Genomic DNA, 23,229 nt, shown 5'->3' on the forward strand with positions numbered 1-23,229 from the left:
ACCCCCATAATAGCACAAGGGAGATTAGATTAAAATCTCCCCAATGCCCCTACTCGCTATACCGCGAGTAGGGGCATGTCCACTAAACAGTGAGCAGCCTGTGGCTGCTCACTGTAAAAAAAAAAAAAGGGTAATAAGGGGGGGACGGGGGACCTACTGTCCTCCCCCGCCGGCCCCCACCCCTGGACGGCGGGTGGGGGCCATAATGGGAATGAGGGGGGACCTACTGTCCTCCCCTCAGGCCCCCACCCCTGGGCGGCGGGTGGGGGCCATAATAGTAATAAGGGGGGGGGGAGACCTACTGTCCTCCCCCACCCGGCCCCCACCCCTGGGCGGCGGGTGGGGGCCATAATAGTAATAAGGGGGGGGGACCTACTGTCCTCCCCCCCCGGCCCCCACCCCTGGGCGGCGGGTGGGGGCCATAATAGTAATAAGGGGGGGGACCTACTGTCCTCCAGCCCTCGGCCCCCACCCCTGGACGGCGGGTGGGGGCCATAATGGGAATGAGGGGGGACCTACTGTCCTCCCCTCAGGCCCCCACCCCTAGGCGACGGGTGGGGGCCATAATAGTAATAAGGGGGGGGGGACCTACTGTCCTCCCCCCCCCGGCCCCCACCCCTGGGCGGCGGGTGGGGGCCATAATAGTAATAAGGTGGGGGGGACCTACTGTCCTCCAGCCCCCGGCCCCCACCCCTGGGCGGCGGGTGGGGGCCCTAATGGTAAAAGGGGGGGGGGACCTACTGTCCTCCAGCCCCCGCCCCCCACCCCTGGGCGGCGGGTGGGGGCCCTAATGGTAAAATGGGGGGGGACCTACTGTCCTCCCCCCCGGCCCCCACCCCTGGGCGGCGGGGGGGGCCCTAATGGTAAAAGGGGGGGGGACCTACTGTCCTCCCCCCCGGCCCCCACCCCTGGGCGGCGGGTGGGGGCCATAACGATAATGGGGGGGGACCTACTGTCCTCCCCCCGCCCCCACCCCTGGGCGGCGGGTGGGGGCACTAAGTAAATTCCCCCCCCCCCCCATCAAGGTGACTAGGGGTGCCCAAGCCCCTAGTCACCCACCCAAATAAAAAATGCCCCTACCTACCCCCCTCACCCTAAAAAATAGTGAGGGGGGAATAAAATTGCTAACCTGTAAAGTAAAATTAAACTTACCATTCGACGTCTTCTTTTTTCTAAAATCTTCATTTTTCAGCCCCAAAAAAGGCCAAATAAAAAACCATCAAAAGCCGTCGAACTAAAAATAAAATAAAAAACCCGAGCGCATAAAAAAAAAAACCCGACGAAAAAGAAAAAACCCGAGCGCACATAAAAATAATCCATCTTCACCCATGGAGGGCTCCGCGCAGACTGAGCTCCGCAGGGCGGGGCAAGGCTTATAAAGCCTTGCCCCGCCCTGCAATTAGCCTAAGAACACTCTGATTGGTGGGTTTAAGCCAATCAGAGTGCTCTTTGTAATTTTACAAGCGTGGGAAAGTTCTTTGGAATTTTCCCACGCTTGTAAAATGACACAGAGCACTGTGATTGGATGGATTTCAAGCCATCCAATCACAGTGCTCTGTGTCATTTTACAAGCGTGGGAAAGTTCTTTGGAATTTTCCCACGCTTGTAAAATGACACAGAGCACTGTGATTGGATGGATTTCAAGCCATCCAATCACAGTGCTCTGTGTCATTTTACAAGCGTGGGAAATTTCCAAAGAACTTTCCCACGCTTGTAAAATGACACAGAGCACTGTGATTGGATGGATTTCAAGCCATCCAATCACAGTGCTCTGTGTCATTTTACAAGCGTGGGAAAATTCCAAAGAACTTTCCCACGCTTGTAAAATGACACAGAGCACTGTGATTGGATGGATTTCAAGCCATCCAATCACAGTGCTCTGTGTCATTTTACAAGCGTGGGAAAATTCCAAAGAACTTTCCCACGCTTGTAAAATGACACAGAGCACTGTGATTGGATGGCTTGAAATCCATCCAATCACAGTGCTCTGTGTCATTTTACAAGCGTGGGAAAATTCCAAAGAACTTTCCCACGCTTGTAAAATTACAAAGAGCACTCTGATTGGCTTAAACCCACCAATCAGAGTGTTCTTAGGCTAATTGCAGGGCGGGGCAAGGCTTTATAAGCCTTGCCCCGCCCTGCGGAGCTCAGTCTGCGCGGAGCCCTCCATGGGTGAAGATGGATTATTTTTATGTGCGCTCGGGTTTTTTCTTTTTCGTCGGGTCCCCCCCTCTTATTACCATTATGGCCCCCACCCACCGCTCAGGGGTGGGGGCCGGGGGGGGAGGACAGTAGGCCCCCCCCCTCATTATCTTTATGGCCCCCACCCACCGCTCAGGGGTGGGGGCCGGGGGGGGGGGGGACAATAGGTCTCCCTCCCTTATTTTACTTTACAGCCCCCACCCGTCGTTTAGGGGTGGGGGGCAATATTTTTTTTTATTTTTTTTTTTTACAGTGAGCAGCCACAGGCTGCTCACTGCTTACTAGACATGCCCCTACTCGCGGTATAGCGAGTAGGGGCATATTATTTACTATTCATTTTTACTTAGTATTAGTAAAGTTGGCTGAAAGACCAGTTTAGGTCTTTCAGCCTTTTAGTAGATAGCTCCCTGATACCGTGGGAATTAGGGAGTTATCTACTAAGCGGCTGCAAGATGCAGCCACAGCAATGAATAGGATCGGGGTTTCATTCATCAGAATGAAATTCCGATCCGAACAAAGTACCGAATTGCATCCTAACACCAATGGAGAAACAGTGCTCATTCTGTTAGGATGCAATTCGGCAGTTTTGCCGGCGTTCTGTCTAAGTGACAGGACGTTCGGCAATACTGACAGGAAGCATTGTGGGAACTGGGAGGAAAGCTAGGGATCATGGGAAAATTGCTCTGACCAGCGGAAATGAAGCACACTTTGCTCCTCCGCTGGTCAGAGCTGGTCAAGCGGAGGAATCCTCCATAAGACAGAGTCCCTACTTTGTCTTATGATTTTAAAGAAAACTAAAGAAGACAGGAAGAAAAGAATAACAGATCCTGAGAGAGGGGGAGAAGAGGAAGAGATTGAGGAAAGGTAAGTTCGGCATGACAGTGCCGCTTTAAGGGAGCAGGGATGTTTCAAAAAAGTAAGACGGACAAAGACCTGTGTCTCCATAACAACCTAAAAAGTGTTGCGCCAACCAAACAGTGTTTTAATAAAACATTGTTTTTGGTTATAGTAACCCTTAATGGTGTCAGTATATCTATATGGGCATACATTTTGTGTTAAGACAGAAATTAAAAGTGTATACTGTAAGTCACCCTCAGGACAGAGGTGACTCCATTTATTTAACAGAATGTACAGACAGACATCAAAATGTGTTTTTTCCCCCTCTTTCTCTGTAACTCTATTCATTCACATCTGAGCTGAGAAATGCGACTTATGTAAACAATGGTAGAGATAAGGCATGATGTTTGCAGAAGGGGGAGTTGAATGCTACAACCCATATTATATATATATATATATATATATACATACACACACACACACACACACACACATACACACACACACAAATATACACACACAATATCCACTTATAATTTACTATTATTATATTAATCATATATAATTAGTACTATGTTAATAATATAGAATATTCATGGATATAATATCAATGAAGAAATGTCATATTATTACTAACATTAGTGGAATATGTGTAATAGACATATATTTATAATCTTAACTACAGTTTGGATCCTAATCTGGTGCAGCGCGTACACGTGGCTGTATCAGGTAGGCCTGAATTTTACAGCCAGTTTCCGTATATTGATTGTTGGAAGCAGGCCGTAAATGACTTGCCAAAATGGATCCGGGTATGCCACGAGGAGCAATGTCGTCTCATGGTGGCTAGAACTTGGTTGTCCACTAAGGCCGTGATTACGCCCATTTTGGACACACCTCCTGAGTCAGAAATCCCCATGCCGCCCCCTTACTCCTCCTCTACAGGAAGAGGAGGTGCTGTTGGAAACACTACTACCCTTGCCCCTTTGTCCCCACCTACCCCCTCCTCTAGCTCAGAGCCTAGCCCTCTTGTTTTAAACCCTCCCCTTCCGGTACCTACCCCTATTAACTCCACCTACCCAGATTTGACGTTATTTCTAGTTCCTGGTCAGGCTCCTCCCAGCCCGGCCCGGAATATTTTACTTACTGACCTTCCCTTCAGTAAAGATAAAGCGTCCCCTTCCCCTCGTCTTACTACCCCTCAACCGGAACCCATAACTGACATCCCTCAACGAAGCCCCATACTAACCCGACAATTGACCGGTACCCTCCAACCCCGACATTATCAAATGCCTCTCCGACTGACACCGGGCCCGACACATATTAACGGTGAGGGCCAGTTACAACACGCTGATCCCGTATTCGTTTATGTTCCCTTCACTACAACTGATCTACAGGGAGTGCAGAATTATTAGGCAAGTTGTATTTTTGAGGATTAATTTTATTATTGAACAAAAACCATGTTCTCAATGAACCCCAAAAACTCATTAATATCAAAGCTGAATATTTTTGGAAGTAGTTTTTAGTTTGTTTTTAGTTATAGCTATTTTAGGGGGATATCTGTGTGTGCAGGTGACTATTACTGTGCATAATTATTAGGCAACTTAACAAAAAACAAATATATACCCATTTCAATTATTTATTTTTACCAGTGAAACCAATATAACATCTCAACATTCACAAATATACATTTCTGACATTCAAAAACAAAACAAAAACAAATCAGTGACCAATATAGCCACCTTTCTTTGCAAGGACACTCAAAAGCCTGCCATCCATGGATTCTGTCAGTGTTTTGATCTGTTCACCATCAACATTGCGTGCAGAAGCAACCACAGCCTCCCAGACACTGTTCAGAGAGGTGTACTGTTTTCCCTCCTTGTAAATCTCACATTTGATGATGGACCACAGGTTCTCAATGGGGTTCAGATCAGGTGAACAAGGAGGCCATGTCATTAGATTTTCTTCTTTTATACCCTTTCTTGCCAGCCACGCTGTGGAGTACTTGGACGCGTGTGATGGAGCATTGTTCTGCATGAAAATCATGTTTTTCTTGAAGGATGCAGACTTCTTCCTGTACCACTGCTTGAAGAAGGTGTCTTCCAGAAACTGGCAGTAGGACTGGGAGTTGAGCTTGACTCCATCCTCAACCCGAAAAGGCCCCACAAGCTCATCTTTGATGATACCAGCCCAAACCAGTACTCCACCTCCACCTTGCTGGCGTCTGAGTCGGACTGGAGCTCTCTGCCCTTTACCAATCCAGCCACGGGCCCATCCATCTGGCCCATCAAGACTCACTGTCATTTCATCAGTCCATAAAACCTTAGAAAAATCAGTCTTGAGATATTTCTTGGCCCAGTCTTGACGTTTCAGCTTGTGTGTCTTGTTCAGTGGTGGTCGTCTTTCAGCCTTTCTTACCTTGGCCATGTCTCTGAGTATTGCACACCTTGTGCTTTTGGGCACTCCAGTGATGTTGCAGCTCTGAAATATGGCCAAACTGGTGGCAAGTGGCATCTTGGCAGCTGCACGCTTGACTTTTCTCAGTTCATGGGCAGTTATTTTGCGCCTTGGTTTTTCCACACGCTTCTTGCGACCCTGTTGACTATTTTGAATGAAACGCTTGATTGTTCGATGATCACGCTTCAGAAGCTTTGCAATTTTAAGAGTGCTGCATCCCTCTGCAAGATATCTCACTATATTTGACTTTTCTGAGCCTGTCAAGTCCTTCTTTTGACCCATTTTGCCAAAGGAAAGGAAGTTGCCTAATAATTATGCACACCTGATATAGGGTGTTGATGTCATTAGACCACACTCAGAGGGACCCCCCCACACGTAATCACACAGGGCACGGCGCGTAAGGTCCTCTGGCATTCTTGCCGCATACCGGCTTCGCGGTTCCGACCAAACGCTGCAATCATAATTACCATTATACTTACATTCGTTCCTACATAGTGGTTCAAGGCTGTCTTAGTCTGTGTCATTCTTAGCACTGCTTTTCCCGCAAGCAGGCTGGTGTTACTGTCCGTCCGTAGTTCAGGCAGTGTGTATGGCGGAATATCGCCACCTTGTGGCTGCGTTCAAATGTGTTAAATTTAATTCATTTAAATGTCAGTATATCACTCAATGAATTTTTCTGATGGTACACTTCAGCAAAACTGTATTTAATTTTTAGATGACTTAAAAACAGCATATCTTTTCATCCTGCTACTTGTTCCACTCGCACGCCAGTTATAGATAAGTCATTGTTAAATTCTGTACTTTAATTCTTTAACCCCTTGGGGACACATGACATGTGTGACATGTCATGTTTCCCTTTTATTCCAGAAGTTTGGTCCTTAAGGGGTTAGTTATGGTCGGTTATTTTATGGTCAAACTCGGTATTATCCTGACTTTGTTTCCCGCCTGCCGGCAGTCAATTAAACCTCTCCTACGTTATACTCTGTTAAATTAGACTCCTTTAGTACGATAATCATGATGATGTTGATGATGAGGATGATAATAATTATAATAATAGTAGTAACATTAGTAATATTACATTCTGTTATCCTTTTCATGTCTAACGTTTTATACCTAGCAATTTATGAATTTTAAACGCTTGTTGGTTCTATGTTGTCTTTTCTCTCACAGGTCAATTAGTATAAACTCCTAGGTTATCAATTATTTCAGGCATAGCCGGGTTGCTTCGGCTTTATCACCACCGGGTGGTTGGCGGCGGCTCCACAAGGCTATCTCCCCGAGTAAACCGTGAGTTGACAGTCGGGGCGGCAAACACGCCATGGGTTCCATTAACTGGGGAACCTTTTGACTCTCCGGGGTCCCCGGCAACGTGTTACAAGCATATTAGCCCCCTACGTACTCACAGGGTACGCGGCGGTAAAGGTCCTCTTTCATTATTGCCACCTACCGGCCTCGTTCAGCCGATCATACGTTTCGTTAATTTAACCCCTCTACTTACGTACGGGCCATTCCGTGGCCATTCACGCTCAGTATACATTAAAAGTTAAGTTTCATGCTATTCTTATGGTTCTGGGTATATTTAGTCTTTTATGGTATGGCAATTATTTGCAAATGTATCCCCCTGGTTTGTTTTTTTGTTATGGTAATAAGAGCATGCACACACGCTCTCCATACGCTTATGTACTTTCATACAACAGCAGCTGTATGCTTTTGATATTATCTTATAGTTTATAATTGTCAAAGATTCTTCATTTAGCCGTCTAGAAGGTTTGTACTATTGTCATCTACTGTGTTTTTCTTAGTACAGTTGTTTGTATACGCCGTTTAAAATATACTAATCTGCCTGGGGAGTATGACTAAACAGCCAGCAATCGTACGGCTACACCATTAGTTATACTCTGTCTTGTCGCACGTTTCCCTGTACTTATCGTCATTCACACCTTCGTCTAAAACTTTCATTTAATGCTATCACACTCACGTTAATCGGTCGTCAAGTACCACTGCAGATTCATGTGGTCTGGCTTTCGGTTAACTGACGTCAGCAACTGTACCATTTGTGACTGTTTAGTTGTCAGTTTGCCTTAATTTCTATGCTTTCTATTCCGATACTTATGTGTCTCTCTTTAAAATCAGCCTTCCATTGTATTTATGTCTAAATTAATACGAACAGCAAAATCCTAATCAGGGTGTTTTAGAGCGATTGGGGTCATACATTCCTGGTGTATTTTTTCTTAAATCGTTGCTGAGGTGTTTTGGTTTATGTAAGGTTGTTAAATAAGTTTATTTTACGCCCACTTCTGTCTCCTGCATCTCATGTTCCTGATTACACTAGGCTGTATTCATATTAGATGTCAATTTAAGTTGATTTTCTTCCCTCTGGTTAAACTTTATTAGAGGTTTCAGTTTATTTGTTGTACTACATTATGCGCTCAGTTATAGCCCGCTTTTTCTTAACGCCATAATGATTAGGGTGCCAATGAAGCTTGCCGTATTCCCATTTTAGCATTTGCCGGGCAGCCAGTCTATCGTTGGCCTTTATAGCGTGTTATTACGTTTTCATGAACATTTCTGACTAAGCCCTAATAGGGTTACCCCAGCGCACGTTACTAGTTACAGGAAGTACCGGCAGTTACATTCTTTCAACGTCTAGTGTCCGTCCACTTAAAGTCATATAGTTAACCATTTGTATGCTTACAGCAGCCGGTAATGGAGACACTCTCATACAGTTTTCTCGGTTATTTTATACAAACTGTCGTTTGTTTTAAAGTGAACATTCATCGTTATGTTCTTGTGGTATCATATCAGGTAGTACCACGCTGGTTTACGCTCTGTCATAGCAGTAATAGTTTATTCCGCCTAAACAGCACTGATATATTCCTTCATCGTGTTCTTTTCCTGTTCTTTTTGTCCTTGGTCATACACATATTTAACCTGTACTAGGACAGGGTAATTTTATTTACTAAAGTATTTTTCTTTAAAGCAATTGTGTGTTTTGTGTATATAAACATGATAAACTGTGGTTATGCCATGCTCAGCTTCTGTCTGGGGCTTTAATTATTGCTAACTAAGCTACGCCATTTATATTTAAGATGACAATTAATTATGTTTATTTTCTCCTGTTATAAGATATTCCTTCCTTCTAGGTTAATTACAAATGCAGCAGGTAAGAGTTCTAGTGATCAGGACAAGTCAATTCTTCGTAACATTAGGCACATATACGGGTCATGTAGGTTCGTTTTCAACTACAGTATACGTTGCTCAGGACAATCAGCAGGTGCGGGAACTAAAAAATCCGGGTGGGATCAGAAGTAAGTTTAAACTCTCGCCAAATTAGGTATGGTCCGGTAGGCCTCTCCGCCTATTAGTCAAAGTGGTCCCGCAAGGCATACAGTCAGCCCTTCCGTTCGGAGGTTCGTGCCCAATCGGCCCAACGCATAGTTATAGCCTTGCATCACGTCATAGTTAGGGCCTCACCCGTCACGGCCAATCGATATTTCATTCTGTTACGGTCACCGAGAGGCCAACACCCCGCCACCCACCTCAGTGGCACAAAGGCCCCACGAGCCAAATCATAGGTAGAGCCTCTCAAAGCCACTTGGCAAGTAGTCAGGGCGTCACCTGTCACCAACATAAGCTAGCTAATACAATTTCGCCAGTAGGCACTACGTTAGTAAGCTGGGTCGCTGCAGGTCTATATGGTACTATACTGACCAAGCATCTGCTTCTCTTCCTTAGCATCTCTAATGCTTCTATACTAGGAGATCTTCTGTCAGTTACCAGCACCCCTCTCAGGACAGGCTCGGAGAGAATACAATACGAACACCGTTTAGGGAATTTTTCAAGTATCACCCAACAGCAAGCCCGCAACCCAGGGCGTCTCCCAGCGTCCCAGAACTAATTATGTTATAAGTTCTCTCTTACAGCATAGTAGATTTCTCGCTCAGGCAGGCCTGTCGACTAACACGAGGTAAGGCTACTCTATAACTTACAAATGGTTTAAAGTTGTTGTTCGTGATTAGCACATAATAAATGTTTTCTGTTGGAACTGTTGTTGCAGTCACTTCTTTGGCCATATTTACCTTAAATTAGCATACAACACTATCAAACTCTACTCAACAGGCATACAACACTACATGTTAACCAACATCCCAACTAAATTCCATTTTTCAACGTCTTACAAAGTTAAAAGCATATTAAGGGGGTTCACAGGTTATCAGCACACAATCCCATTAAAAGACTTCCAAGAGACAGTAACTGTTTAAAGTTTCTACCATATTCTCGACACAACCCCTTTTGAATACACCACAAACCTTGTTATAAAATCAGCAGCTTACTTGGCTTTCTACGCGTTTTGAGACCTAAAGTTTTCTGGAATAGCAACCATTTTAAGCTTTGCCTCCAATAGTAAACACCACTGTGTCTTATCCATTTTCCTATACCAAAACAAGCCTAACAGGTCCTCCGGTAGGAATTATAATAATATCCTACCTTTACCAAATAGTGTCCCGTACCACTTTTAGATAGTCTGATGATGTCCAAGTTCACTTCCAACCTGCCAGTTCACTGTTGGCCTTTCAAGGGAAGCCCTAACAACCAAACAATTTACGCATTTCATTCGTATTCTATTTTCTCAGGTTCGGACATAGCCCACACGCATTCACTGGTCACTCCTTTCACATTGGTGCAGCTTCAGCTGCCTCAGGTACCCACATACCGACACACATCATTAAAACACGGGAAGTTGGACGTCACCTGCATACAATAGGTACATTCCTAAACCTAGAAATGATATAAGAATGACTTTCCGTATATGTCTAAATAATGTTTGTATATAAATAGGCGTATTTGTACTATCAGAAATCGCTTCTAATCATTTTTGCCCTCTTTTACAGGCCTAACCTCACGTCAGTTTCGGCACACCTCAACTGACTTGCCATTACTAATACTGCTTCTTTTATTATCATGGCCTAACGTCCTCGTAATGTGCCGTACACAAATATATACATACACACACACACACACACACACATACATACACACACACACAAATATACACACACAATATCCACTTATAATTTACTATTATTATATTAATCATATATAATTAGTACTATGTTAATAATATAGAATATTCATGGATATAATATCAATGAAGAAATGTCATATTATTACTAACATTAGTGGAATATGTGTAATAGACATATATTTATAATCTTAACTACAGTTTCACACAAGAAAACCAGACACCAAATGACAGATAACACTAAGCAATACATTTTACTTTCTAAAAAAAAAAATTTACAGAATATTACTAGTTCCATTGTAAGGAGAGGGGAAGAAGCGTTTAAGACATGTCAGAAATCTAAATTTAAAGGTATATGCCAGACACTCAGACTGGGAAAAACGCTTTGAAGATGACAGCTTCTGTGATGTATAGTAGCCATAAGAGATAAGGAAAATTACGTAAAACGCATCACGAAATTCAGTTAATCCATTATGCAAAAAAGGTAAATGGACTCCCAGACAAGAAATTTTGGTGTTGTAATTGCGCCCTCTACTGACCAAAATCTAGATGATAGTTTGTAGGGAAGACACACCCACAGTTCCCTATTGCTCCTATCGACTAGTGACGTGCAGAGAATTTTCCCCTTTAAAAGGTAAGGACAAAGGGAAGAGGGGACACTCTAAAACACCCTCTGGAATTGACTTACACATTCTGACTCTTGGACTGGACTCAAGGCTCCCACTTTCAGACTCTCAAACACTCTCTTGGACACTGACATTAGAAGCCAAATCTGGACACACCTAACTCTTTCTACTTTTCCAACTAACACAACTTCAGAACTCTTCTATTTCCATACAATTCTCTATACATCATACTTGCAATCAAAATTCCTGGGAGATATCTACACACCTGGTAAGAATTCCGACAACATAACTGGTTATTATGCTGGTTTTATTTAATTAAATTAATTGATTTTACTAAAAGGCAGAATATATTTGGATAAAAGCTGTTGATTCCAAACATCATTAACAATATATAGAATTCGGAATTCCATTGGACCAATGAACTCTATATTACTTTTAACTTTAAAAATAGAATACCAGGCAATTCTATTTCCAGATATATTAGGTTACGTAATTTAGAAATAGTTCAGATTTATATTTTATATATAATCCAGATATATTAGGTTACGTAATTTAGAAATAGTGAATCTTAATTAAGGAAGTTAAAATTCTGAAAAAGTAAAATCTGGTTAGGATTATTCTAAATGGATGGACATAGGAATGGTGAATGATCTGGTATGAGAATTATTGTAGTTGTAAAATTGCAATATAATAGGATATCTTTCCTATGAGGATTGTAGCTAGCGGTGAAAGAGTTAATTCAGTCTGATTTGACTGTCAGCCAAAATTTTTATTGCTTTATGCTGTGAAAAGCTGTGAAATGCTGTGTTCTGTGTTAATTTGGTTTCTAAGTGAAGTGTCTCATCGTAAATCTTGTTGACAACTGTTGCATATAACTGTTGCTTTTAGCTGTCTATATTGTGTTAAACCACTGCCATATTTTATACTTCTGTTATACCTAAATATTCACTGATTATTCACTAAATATTTTTATAATTAATTTGTGATTAATGTGTGAAGTAAAATCTTCTGGTGAAACTTCCACTAGTATCTAAGAGAATTAAAATAGTGGGTAATTCTCAGCTTTAAATAATTAATCGGGGAAACAGTGCCAAGATATAAATTTTTTATTTAATAAAAATTAAATTTATTTTTTTGATAATTTTTATGAAAATATAATTTTAATATTTATCACCCCGTAAATATCCTCACAATGGCATGTCCTCTCTCCCAAAATAATTTAAATTTAAAGAAATAATCATATCTGTGATCCCATGACAAGGCCATGTACTCTCTCCTCGGTCATCAATATCCCTTACTACAGGGGCAGGGACTTCATGGAAGATGGGTTGTGGGCATAGAAGAGAGGTCATGCAGCAATTGGTCACCTGTCGTTAGCAAGCTCTGCATGCTCACAATAGATGTCAAATATGCCCACAGTTACCACTAGCCAGGCCAGAACTTTCCTTCCAGCCTAGCTAGTGATACTGCTGGAGATGGACTTACACCTCCAGCATCAAAGGGCTTTAAATTCTTTATTTGCGGCATTTCCAACATGAAATGCTGCACACACAGACTCCATGCATCATCATCACTTCAAATCACTGAAATGGTAATGGTGTTTGGAGTGAACATATAAATGAGCTTCAGTTATTATGAAGGTGGAGGGTTCCTTTAAATGAGGTAGACAACACATTAAGAAGGTGGAATTCAGCTAAAGTCCTTGGGAGTTTCAGTATTGGGAGAAGTGGTTAGAACAGAGAGTATGGAGGAAATTATTCAACTTCCTTTAATTAACTAAAATGGCTTTAAACATCTTCTTGCCAATGCAAGAAGTCTATTAGAGATAAATCCATACAGGAAGACAAGTTCAAAGATATCTGAGTATATCAAGATCTCATATACCAGACACGAACAGGCGGAGACGTTCTGCACAAACTCTGATCACATTGAGAGACAAAAATATACTGTGGTGGAATCTCGGTAAAAATAAATTTAGTAGGCCGAGATTGCCACGTGGTATGTGTACGTGCATATACTGATGTATCGGTCGGTTGGTTGCACGTGGCAAAGATACAATCAGTAGTGTACGGAGCATGTGCAGGAATACAGGATATAGAATTCCCCTCCTCCATTGTGCTGGGCAAGCCATGTGGTCAAACAGGAAGTTAGTCTTTGTTCTGTTGATTGGATAATAGTACGTGTGGGAGGAGTTATATGCCTATATAAGGCACCTACACTGTATGTTCGGGGCTCAGACTTTGCTGTTTTTTGGTGACATTAGTCCCTCTGAGTCCCGGTCGGTGAATCGAAAAAAAGATCTCTTCCTTCCTGAAGAAACCTGTGTCCATCTCTCTGTGCTTCCGTCAGTTTCTCCGGTATCATTTGGTGCATTGGCCGGGAAGCTCATCGTTCAACGGTAGCTGAGAAGCAGAGGCATGAGACGGTCTATCTTTGCCCACGCTCTCTACGGCTGCACCCCTGAACTTTTGCGTGGACCTCCTTTCGTCTCGGCGCCACTGGTCTGTTGTCCAGGAGATCATCGGCCTCTACGAAGTAAGTGCTGGGGTGTCCACGTCGATGAATGTGAACTCAGGTTCAGGAACGAGGAGGTAAGACAACTACTGTTTTAGACGGTGGACCCACTAGGGGTATTGGATACCGATTGTGCGGTAGGCCCATAAGGGGTTATATGTGTATGGAATTGGCCCCCTCCAGTGGACGGAAGGAGCGAAGGCGCACCGCTCGTAATTAAACGCCCTGTAGTCAGCCCGTTTAATTTTGGTATTGGAGTCAGGCTGGGTCCTGTGTAAATAGCCCAAGCCAGACACCAGTGTCTTGTCTAGACTAGCGTTCTAGGGTGTATATTTCGTTCGCTAGGTCGGAGGGACCGGGAGACTAAGCGGCGCCTGTGTAAATTCGGTTCGCTAGATCTCAACCTATCTTGGCTAAGTGGGAAGGCGTGTAAATTTGGAACCCACTAGACTATTGATAGAGTATATAGACTAAGAGGGTTCTGTTGTAAATTCCGCCCTCTAGTTCGCTATATGTGGTGCTTGGGCAGCGTGGCTAACCAAAACGGATGTAAATAGTTTTAGGTAGTCCATCGAGGTACTGGCCAATAGATTAGTTGGGAAATTGTAAATGTGTTAAAGATTGTTGTAGTAGAGTGTATATCTTGCTAGATAGCGTGAGCTCTGCCGTCTAGCGAGAGTGTGAATAGTGTGTAACTGTATTATAGCGTACGGTACCATAACCATGTATAATAACTACTGATACTGTAAATAACTACTAATAACTGTCGTTTATGTTGTATGTTTAACACCATAACCACTACTAACTGAACTGTGACTTTAAAATTGTACTCTAACCAATGCTAACCGTACTATAACTACTGTTTGTAAAGACGATGTTACTGGGGTGTGTTATAGACGGGTAATTCAGATATTGAGAATTATAACGTGGGTGATTGTATAGTTTCGCCAAAAGGCATAGTAATAGTTATTTAGCGACTGGTGTAACAGCTGTGTGTACGGGAATTCCCTGTATGTTTTGTTGTGTGCGTTTCGCCTAGTAACTGTACCACGTGGTGCTGTTGCCAAGGAAACGGGTGTGATCGTTGGAAGTGTGTTTGTTTTGTTTCTGTTGGAGACGACGCTTCATTGTTAAGTATGGGTGCGTCAGATTCAATGGTTATGGATCCCTTAGAATGCATGGTAAAAAACTTTAAAAAGGGATATAATGTGTATGATTTTGGGGTAAAGATGTCTCCAACACGCCTGACTACTTTATGTAGTAGGGAATGGCCTACTTTACGTGGCAGTTTGGATCCTAATCTGGTGCAGCGCGTACACGTGGCTGTATCAGGTAGGCCTGAATTTTACAGCCAGTTTCCGTATATTGATTGTTGGAAGCAGGCCGTAAATGACTTGCCAAAATGGATCCGGGTATGCCACGAGGAGCAATGTCGTCTCATGGTGGCTAGAACTTGGTTGTCCACTAAGGCCGTGATTACGCCCATTTTGGACACACCTCCTGAGTCAGAAATCCCCATGCCGCCCCCTTACTCCTCCTCTACAGGAAGAGGAGGTGCTGTTGGAAACACTACTACCCTTGCCCCTTTGTCCCCACCTACCCCCTCCTCTAGCTCAGAGCCTAGCCCTCTTGTTTTAAACCCTCCCCTTCCGGTACCTACCCCTATTAACTCCACCTACCCAGATTTGACGTTATTTCTAGTTCCTGGTCAGGCTCCTCCCAGCCCGGCCCGGAATATTTTACTTACTGACCTTCCCTTCAGTAAAGATAAAGCGTCCCCTTCCCCTCGTCTTACTACCCCTCAACCGGAACCCATAACTGACATCCCTCAACGAAGCCCCATACTAACCCGACAATTGACCGGTACCCTCCAACCCCGACATTATCAAATGCCTCTCCGACTGACACCGGGCCCGACACATATTAACGGTGAGGGCCAGTTACAACACGCTGATCCCGTATTCGTTTATGTTCCCTTCACTACAACTGATCTACAGGGAGTGCAGAATTATTAGGCAAGTTGTATTTTTGAGGATTAATTTTATTATTGAACAAAAACCATGTTCTCAATGAACCCCAAAAACTCATTAATATCAAAGCTGAATATTTTTGGAAGTAGTTTTTAGTTTGTTTTTAGTTATAGCTATTTTAGGGGGATATCTGTGTGTGCAGGTGACTATTACTGTGCATAATTATTAGGCAACTTAACAAAAAACAAATATATACCCATTTCAATTATTTATTTTTACCAGTGAAACCAATATAACATCTCAACATTCACAAATATACATTTCTGACATTCAAAAACAAAACAAAAACAAATCAGTGACCAATATAGCCACCTTTCTTTGCAAGGACACTCAAAAGCCTGCCATCCATGGATTCTGTCAGTGTTTTGATCTGTTCACCATCAACATTGCGTGCAGAAGCAACCACAGCCTCCCAGACACTGTTCAGAGAGGTGTACTGTTTTCCCTCCTTGTAAATCTCACATTTGATGATGGACCACAGGTTCTCAATGGGGTTCAGATCAGGTGAACAAGGAGGCCATGTCATTAGATTTTCTTCTTTTATACCCTTTCTTGCCAGCCACGCTGTGGAGTACTTGGACGCGTGTGATGGAGCATTGTTCTGCATGAAAATCATGTTTTTCTTGAAGGATGCAGACTTCTTCCTGTACCACTGCTTGAAGAAGGTGTCTTCCAGAAACTGGCAGTAGGACTGGGAGTTGAGCTTGACTCCATCCTCAACCCGAAAAGGCCCCACAAGCTCATCTTTGATGATACCAGCCCAAACCAGTACTCCACCTCCACCTTGCTGGCGTCTGAGTCGGACTGGAGCTCTCTGCCCTTTACCAATCCAGCCACGGGCCCATCCATCTGGCCCATCAAGACTCACTGTCATTTCATCAGTCCATAAAACCTTAGAAAAATCAGTCTTGAGATATTTCTTGGCCCAGTCTTGACGTTTCAGCTTGTGTGTCTTGTTCAGTGGTGGTCGTCTTTCAGCCTTTCTTACCTTGGCCATGTCTCTGAGTATTGCACACCTTGTGCTTTTGGGCACTCCAGTGATGTTGCAGCTCTGAAATATGGCCAAACTGGTGGCAAGTGGCATCTTGGCAGCTGCACGCTTGACTTTTCTCAGTTCATGGGCAGTTATTTTGCGCCTTGGTTTTTCCACACGCTTCTTGCGACCCTGTTGACTATTTTGAATGAAACGCTTGATTGTTCGATGATCACGCTTCAGAAGCTTTGCAATTTTAAGAGTGCTGCATCCCTCTGCAAGATATCTCACTATATTTGACTTTTCTGAGCCTGTCAAGTCCTTCTTTTGACCCATTTTGCCAAAGGAAAGGAAGTTGCCTAATAATTATGCACACCTGATATAGGGTGTTGATGTCATTAGACCACACCCCTTCTCATTACAGAGATGCACATCACCTAATATGCTTAATTGGTAGTAGGCTTTCGAGCCTATACAGCTTGGAGTAAGACAACATGCATAAAGAGGATGATGTGGTCAAAATACTAATTTGCCTAATAATTCTGCACTCCCTGTATTTAACTGGAAGACCCATAACTCCTCCTACACCGATAAACCTCAAGCCATGACAGATTTGATTACCTCCATAATCCAGACACATAATCCCACTTGGGCTGATTGCCAGCAATTGCTTATGACATTGTTTAATAACGAGGAAAGAACACTGATAAATCAAGCGGCAATTAAAGCGCTGGAAGAAGTGGCCCGTACTCAGAATCAGGCCAACCCGGCAGCATGGGCCGCAGCCCATTATCCAAATGCAGACCCAACTGGAATGTCAATGGCGCAGACATGGCCCATTTAAAAGCTTACAGGGACGCTATTATTGCTGGCATGAAAGCCGGAGGGAAAAAGGCGATCAATATGTCTAAGACGGCTGAGGTATTGCAGAAATGTGATGAGTCGCCCAGTGCCTTTTATGATCGATTATTGGAGGCATACCAGTTGTATACCCCCTTTAATCCAGAGGCTCCTGAGAATTCCCGGATGGTTAACTCTGCCTTTGTCAGCCAGGCCTACGGAGATATAAAGCGAAAGTTACAGAAGTTAGAAGTGTTTGTAGGGATGTCTATAACTCAACTAATTGAGATAGCGAATAAGGTTTATATGAATAGGGAGACGAAAAAGGAAGAAGAGCGAAAGATGAGAAGGAAAGCGGACATGCTAGCAGTAGCTATCGCAGGCGTAGATAGAAGGGAAAGGGAAGTGTATTGGGGAACGGAGAAAGGCGAGAATAAGTGGAATAGGGAGCCTTTAAGTAGGAACCAATGCGCGTATTGTAGGGAAGAAGAGCATTGGAGAAGTGAGTGTCCACAGAGGGAACAACATGAGAGAGACAGACCAAGGGCAGGATATAGCAATAATTATAGAGGCAGAGTGAGAGGAAGAGGAGGCCCTGGAGGAAATAGTGGGAATAATAGAGGAAGCGTTAGTGGGGATAGGTATTACCCAGCAGCGCAGAGGCCCCGAGAAAGAGAGGATAGGGACTTTGTGGGTTTGGCTGACACTGTCATGGAAGACTATTGATACCGACCGGGCTCCATCCCCCTTGGCCGAGCGGAGCCTATGGTCGATGTAGCAATAGGGGGGAAAAGGAGTTCTTTCATCGACACTGGTGCCGAACATTCTGTGGTGACTGACCTAGTCGCTCCTCCTTCAGGAAGAACTATCACTGTAATAGGAGCAACTGGAAGGAGTGCCGCTAAACCGGTTCTTAAAAGTCGACTCTGTACATTGGGAGGCCATGTAGTAAAACACCAGTTCCTTTACATGCCTAAATGTCCAGTCCAACTGCTAGGACGTGATTTGTTATAGAAATTACAAGCACAGATAACATTTCTGCCTAACGGAACAACATCTTTGAAGTTCAATGGACCCTCAGGTATAATGACAATATCAGTACCAAAGGAAGAAGAGTGGCAACTTTATACAGTGTTGACTAGCCAAAACCCTAAGAGTTATGAATCCTTGTTTAATGTACCAGGAGTATGGGCAGAGAGTAACCCACCAGGACTTGCTCGCAATATCCCACCTATTCGTATTGAACTAAAGCTTGGGGTTTATCCAGTGAGCCTGAGACAATATCATATTCCACAAAAGGCTAAGAAGAACATACAATCTTATTTGGATAAGTTCATAAGGTATGGTATCCTAAAATTCTGTACTTCCCCCTGGAACACCCCATTGTTGCCGATTCAAAAGCCCGGTAGAGATGAGTATTGCCCTGTGCAGGACTTGAGAGCAGTCAATGATGCGGTAGTAAGTATACATCCAGTTGTGCCTAATCCATATAACCTGCTTGCTTTAATTCCGGGCGGGGCTACTTACTTCACAGTTTTGGATCTCAAAGATGCCTTCTTTTGCCTCTATGAATTGCTGCGGAAAGCCAGTGTAACTTTGCATTCCAATGGGAAAATGCTGTAACGGGCTCGAAACGTCAGATGACTTGGACAAGGTTGCCCCAAGGGTTTAAAAATTCACCTACCCTATTTGGATCAGCTTTAAGTCAAGACTTACTAGATTTCAAGTCCATCCCAGGAGAATGTGTACTACTACAATACGTAGATGATTTGTCGATAGCGACAGTTACAAGAGAAATATGTCAGCAAGCAACACATGATTTACTGCACATTCTTTGGAAGGCAGGATACAAGGTGTCCAGGAAGAAAGCCTAGTTGTGTCAGCCAACTGTCAAGTATCTGGGATTCCATATCTCTGAAGGTCAAAGGATAATGGGGCCAGAGAGAAAAGAAGCTGTATGCCAAATACCAACACCCAAGAATAGAAGACAAGTGCGAGAGTTCTTGGGGCCAGCAGACTTCTGTAGGATATGGATTCCCAGTTATGCGATATTGGCGAAACCTCTTTATGCAGCCATAAAAGGTACAGAACACGATCCCTTTCTATGGACCATCGAACAGCAGAAGGCATTTGAGGATGTTAAGAAGGCATTGATGAGCGCCCCAGCATTAGGTCTACCTGATCATACACGTCCATTCTACTTATATGTACACGAGCAAAGAAGGATGGCTGTGGGAGTACTGACACAGTACTTGGGATCATGGCAACGACCTGTTGCGTATATGTCCAGCAACTGGATGCAGTGGCCAGTGGTCTTCCACCTTGTCGAAGAGCCGTAGCTGCCGCCGCCCTGCTGGTAGCCGAAGCTGATAAGCTCACTCTGGGTCAGGAACTCTACGTGCGAGTCCCGCACGCAGTACAGACGTTGCTAGACTATAAAGGCAATCATTGGTTTAGCAATAGCAGCATGACTAAGTATCAAGCTATGTTATGTGAGAACCCGAGAGTGCATCTTGAGACTGTCAATACCTTGAATCCAGCTACCCTTTTGCCACAACCTACTGAAACTCAACATGATTGCCTGGAGGTAATGGATGAAGTGTTCTCAAGTAGACCGGACCTTTGTGATTTTCCCATCCAGAACCCTGATGTCCAGTACTACACGGACGGCAGTAGTTATGTGAAATAAGGGATTCGCTATGCAGGATATGCAGTGACAACCATAGACAAGGTGATAGAAGCTCGGCCATTGTCAAAAGGAACCTCGGCACAGAAGGCAGAACTAATTGCACTTACACGAGCGTTACAATTGGCTGAAGGATTGAGGGTGAACATCTATACGGACTCAAAGTATGCGTTTTTAACCACTCATGCCCATGGAGCCTTGTATAAAGAAAGAGGACTACTGAACTCAGAGGGTAAAGAAATTAAGTACGCAGCTGAAATATTACAACTATTGGAAGCCGTACGGGAACCGAAAGAAGTTGGTATTATACATTGTCGAGCGCATCTGAAAGGTGATGGTGATGTAGTGAAAGGAAATCGGATGGCAGATAATGCAGCCAAGCGTGCCGCTGAATCGGGACAACAGGAATATGGGGAGCGTATAGCTGCTCTCATACCGACCCCTCTGTATCAATGAATTCCAGTTTATACAGCTCAAGAAGAAGAGTGGTTAAAGACTGAAGCTGGGAAATATTTGGAGAATAATTGGTATCAGTTAGAAGATGGAAGGATAGTCATTCCAGCATCGCTAGCTGTAGAAATTGTCCAGAATTATCACAATGGGACACATTTCGGGAGAGATAGTATGGAAGAATCTCTTAGGAAGCATTTCTACATACCAAGATTGTCCAACTTGACTCAAGCCATTGTACGAAGATGTGTGTTATGTGCCAAGAACAACGCAAGGCAAGGTCCAGTGAAACCACCGGGAGTCCAGTATATGGGGGGACTCCCTATGTCCGATCTCCAAATAGACTATACGGTAATGCCTAAATCCGGAGGACATCGTTACCTACTAGTAGCTGTGTGTACCTACTCAGGTTGGGTAGAAGAAGCATGTCCCACTCGTACAGAGAAAGCAGGAGAAGTTGTGCGATTTCTGTTACGGGAAATAATACCCCGATATGGACTACTATGTTCTATAGGATCGGATAACGGTCCAGCCTTTGTTCACCAGTGCCTACAACAACTGACTCATATGCTCGGTATTAAGTGGAAACTTCATACGGCATATAGGCCTCAGCGTTCTGGGAAAGTGGAAAGGATGAACAGAACTATTAAGAACCAATTGGCAAAGATGTGTCAAGAAACTCGATTTAAGTGGAATGTTCTTTTGCCAATAGCTCTGTTGCGCATTCATAGTACACCTACCAGAAGGATGGGTCTCTCACCTTTTGAAATTATGTAAAGCTAAGTTTTATTCATCGAATACAAGTCCCTGGAGTACGGTTCTTTTTGCTGTGTCTAAATGACTTCCAAGACCAGCACCAGGCATTACCATATGTGACCAGGAGTGCAAGCCTTTGCTATTTGTCTGTCTGTATATATAAAAACCTCACAAATATGTTAAAACAATAACTTTTTAATTTTTCAGATCTTACAGCAATCACCTGGCAGCAAAATAAAATCGATGAGAACATTACTGAGAATTCCACTGCATACAACCCAATTTATCCACATGCTTAAAGGGACAATCCGGGCACCAATAAATGTTTTGTAGAATGCTGCACCACAAGCCTGTCTCCTTAGTCACGCCCCCTCATGCCAGAACAACTTCCTTATCAAATGTATGCACACAGCCCAGCCCCAACAGCACTGAGTGAGCTGCTTGTAATTCACAACTTGGCTACAGACAGTCCGAGAAACTAAAAAACAGATAGTGCCAATATTATTATTTGTCTCACTGGGTGTCCTCTCCTTCTAATGTAGGTTCCTTGTTGTTTAGGTCACTTAGTACTGTCAGTGATTGATCTGTGTACATGATTAGGAAGTATTTTTCTAGAATGACAGGGCATGGTTAAAGAGTCTGGCTTATAGTGCAGCATTCTGCAAAACATTTATTGGTGCCCGGAGTGTGCCTTTAATAAGTCACAAATCAAGTCAAGGGAATCTGTTGGTGCAAGCAGCCACTCATGTGATTCATGTGGAAGAAAAAAAAAATGTATGGAGCACAAATAAAAAAAAAATCATCAAGTGGCAGTTGAATTTCTCAAATGATTTTTCAAGGGAATAGTATGGTATACTATGTACGACCAACCCTATACACCTAAATGGGAAAACGCTGTGTAAGAATTTAGGCACAGTATATAATGGTCTATGAAGTTTTAACCATTCTTTTTATTAAAGGGACACTATAGTCACCTGAACAACTTTAGCTTAATGAAGCAGTTTTGGTGTATAGAACATGCCCCTGCAGCCTCACTGCTCAATCCTCTGCCATTTAGGAGTTAAATCCCTTTGTTTATGAATCCTAGTCACACCTCCCTGCATGTGACTTGCACAGCCTTCCATAAACACTTCCTGTAAAGAGAGCCCTATTTAGGCTTTCTTTATTGCAAGTTCTGTTTAATTGAGATTTTCTTATCCCCTGCTACGTTAATAGCTTGCTAGACCTTGCAAGAGCCTCCTGTATGAGATTAAAGCTCAATTTAGAGATTGAGATACAATTATTTAAGGTAAATTACATCTGTTTGAAAGTGAAACCAGTTTTTTTTTTCATGCAGGCTCTGTCAATCATAGCCAGGGGAGGTGTGGCTATGGCTGTATAAACAGAAACAAAGTGATTTAACTCCTAAATGGCAGTGAGATTGCAGGGGAATGATCTATACACTAAATTTATTTAGCTAAAGTAATTTAGGTGACTATAGTGTTCCTTTAAGTATGAAACAAGGAGTGGCGCTATGGTGAATAATCTTTTTACAAGAAAAACTATATAGCTAATCGCATTCAATGTATCTAATCTGGATGCTTATTCAAACAAAAGGTAGTTCAAAGGTCGGATTTAGAACTAGTGCCGTATATAGGTTTCTGCAGAATATAGAATTACTGTATTGTTCATGTCCACCGTAAGAAATGCATTCTAAAACATTATGAACGGTTACATTTAAATGACTGGACCAGAACACTGCCCAACATTCACTATCCAAACATTATCAATCTTAACACAGAAAGAAAATGGTGAACACAAAAAAAAAAAAAGAGGCAACAAATAGGAAAAAACTCTAA

General features: G+C 43.2%; 1 protein-coding gene and 1 non-coding gene across 2 annotated transcripts in view; one reads left to right on the forward strand and one right to left on the reverse strand.

The window, feature by feature from the left end:
• Positions 1–23,229, reverse strand: part of MEST (mesoderm specific transcript) — a 35,929-nt gene that overhangs the window by 12,028 nt on the left and 672 nt on the right. The gene's annotated exons all lie outside the window — the stretch shown is intronic.
• Positions 2,224–2,367, forward strand: LOC134603910 (small Cajal body-specific RNA 11). Its single transcript, XR_010090647.1, has one exon. It is a non-coding gene; the product is annotated as a small Cajal body-specific RNA 11 (non-coding RNA).

Source organism: Pelobates fuscus, chromosome 3, assembly GCF_036172605.1.
Source record: "Pelobates fuscus isolate aPelFus1 chromosome 3, aPelFus1.pri, whole genome shotgun sequence".
In the NCBI taxonomy this organism is placed as follows: domain Eukaryota; kingdom Metazoa; phylum Chordata; class Amphibia; order Anura; family Pelobatidae; genus Pelobates; species Pelobates fuscus.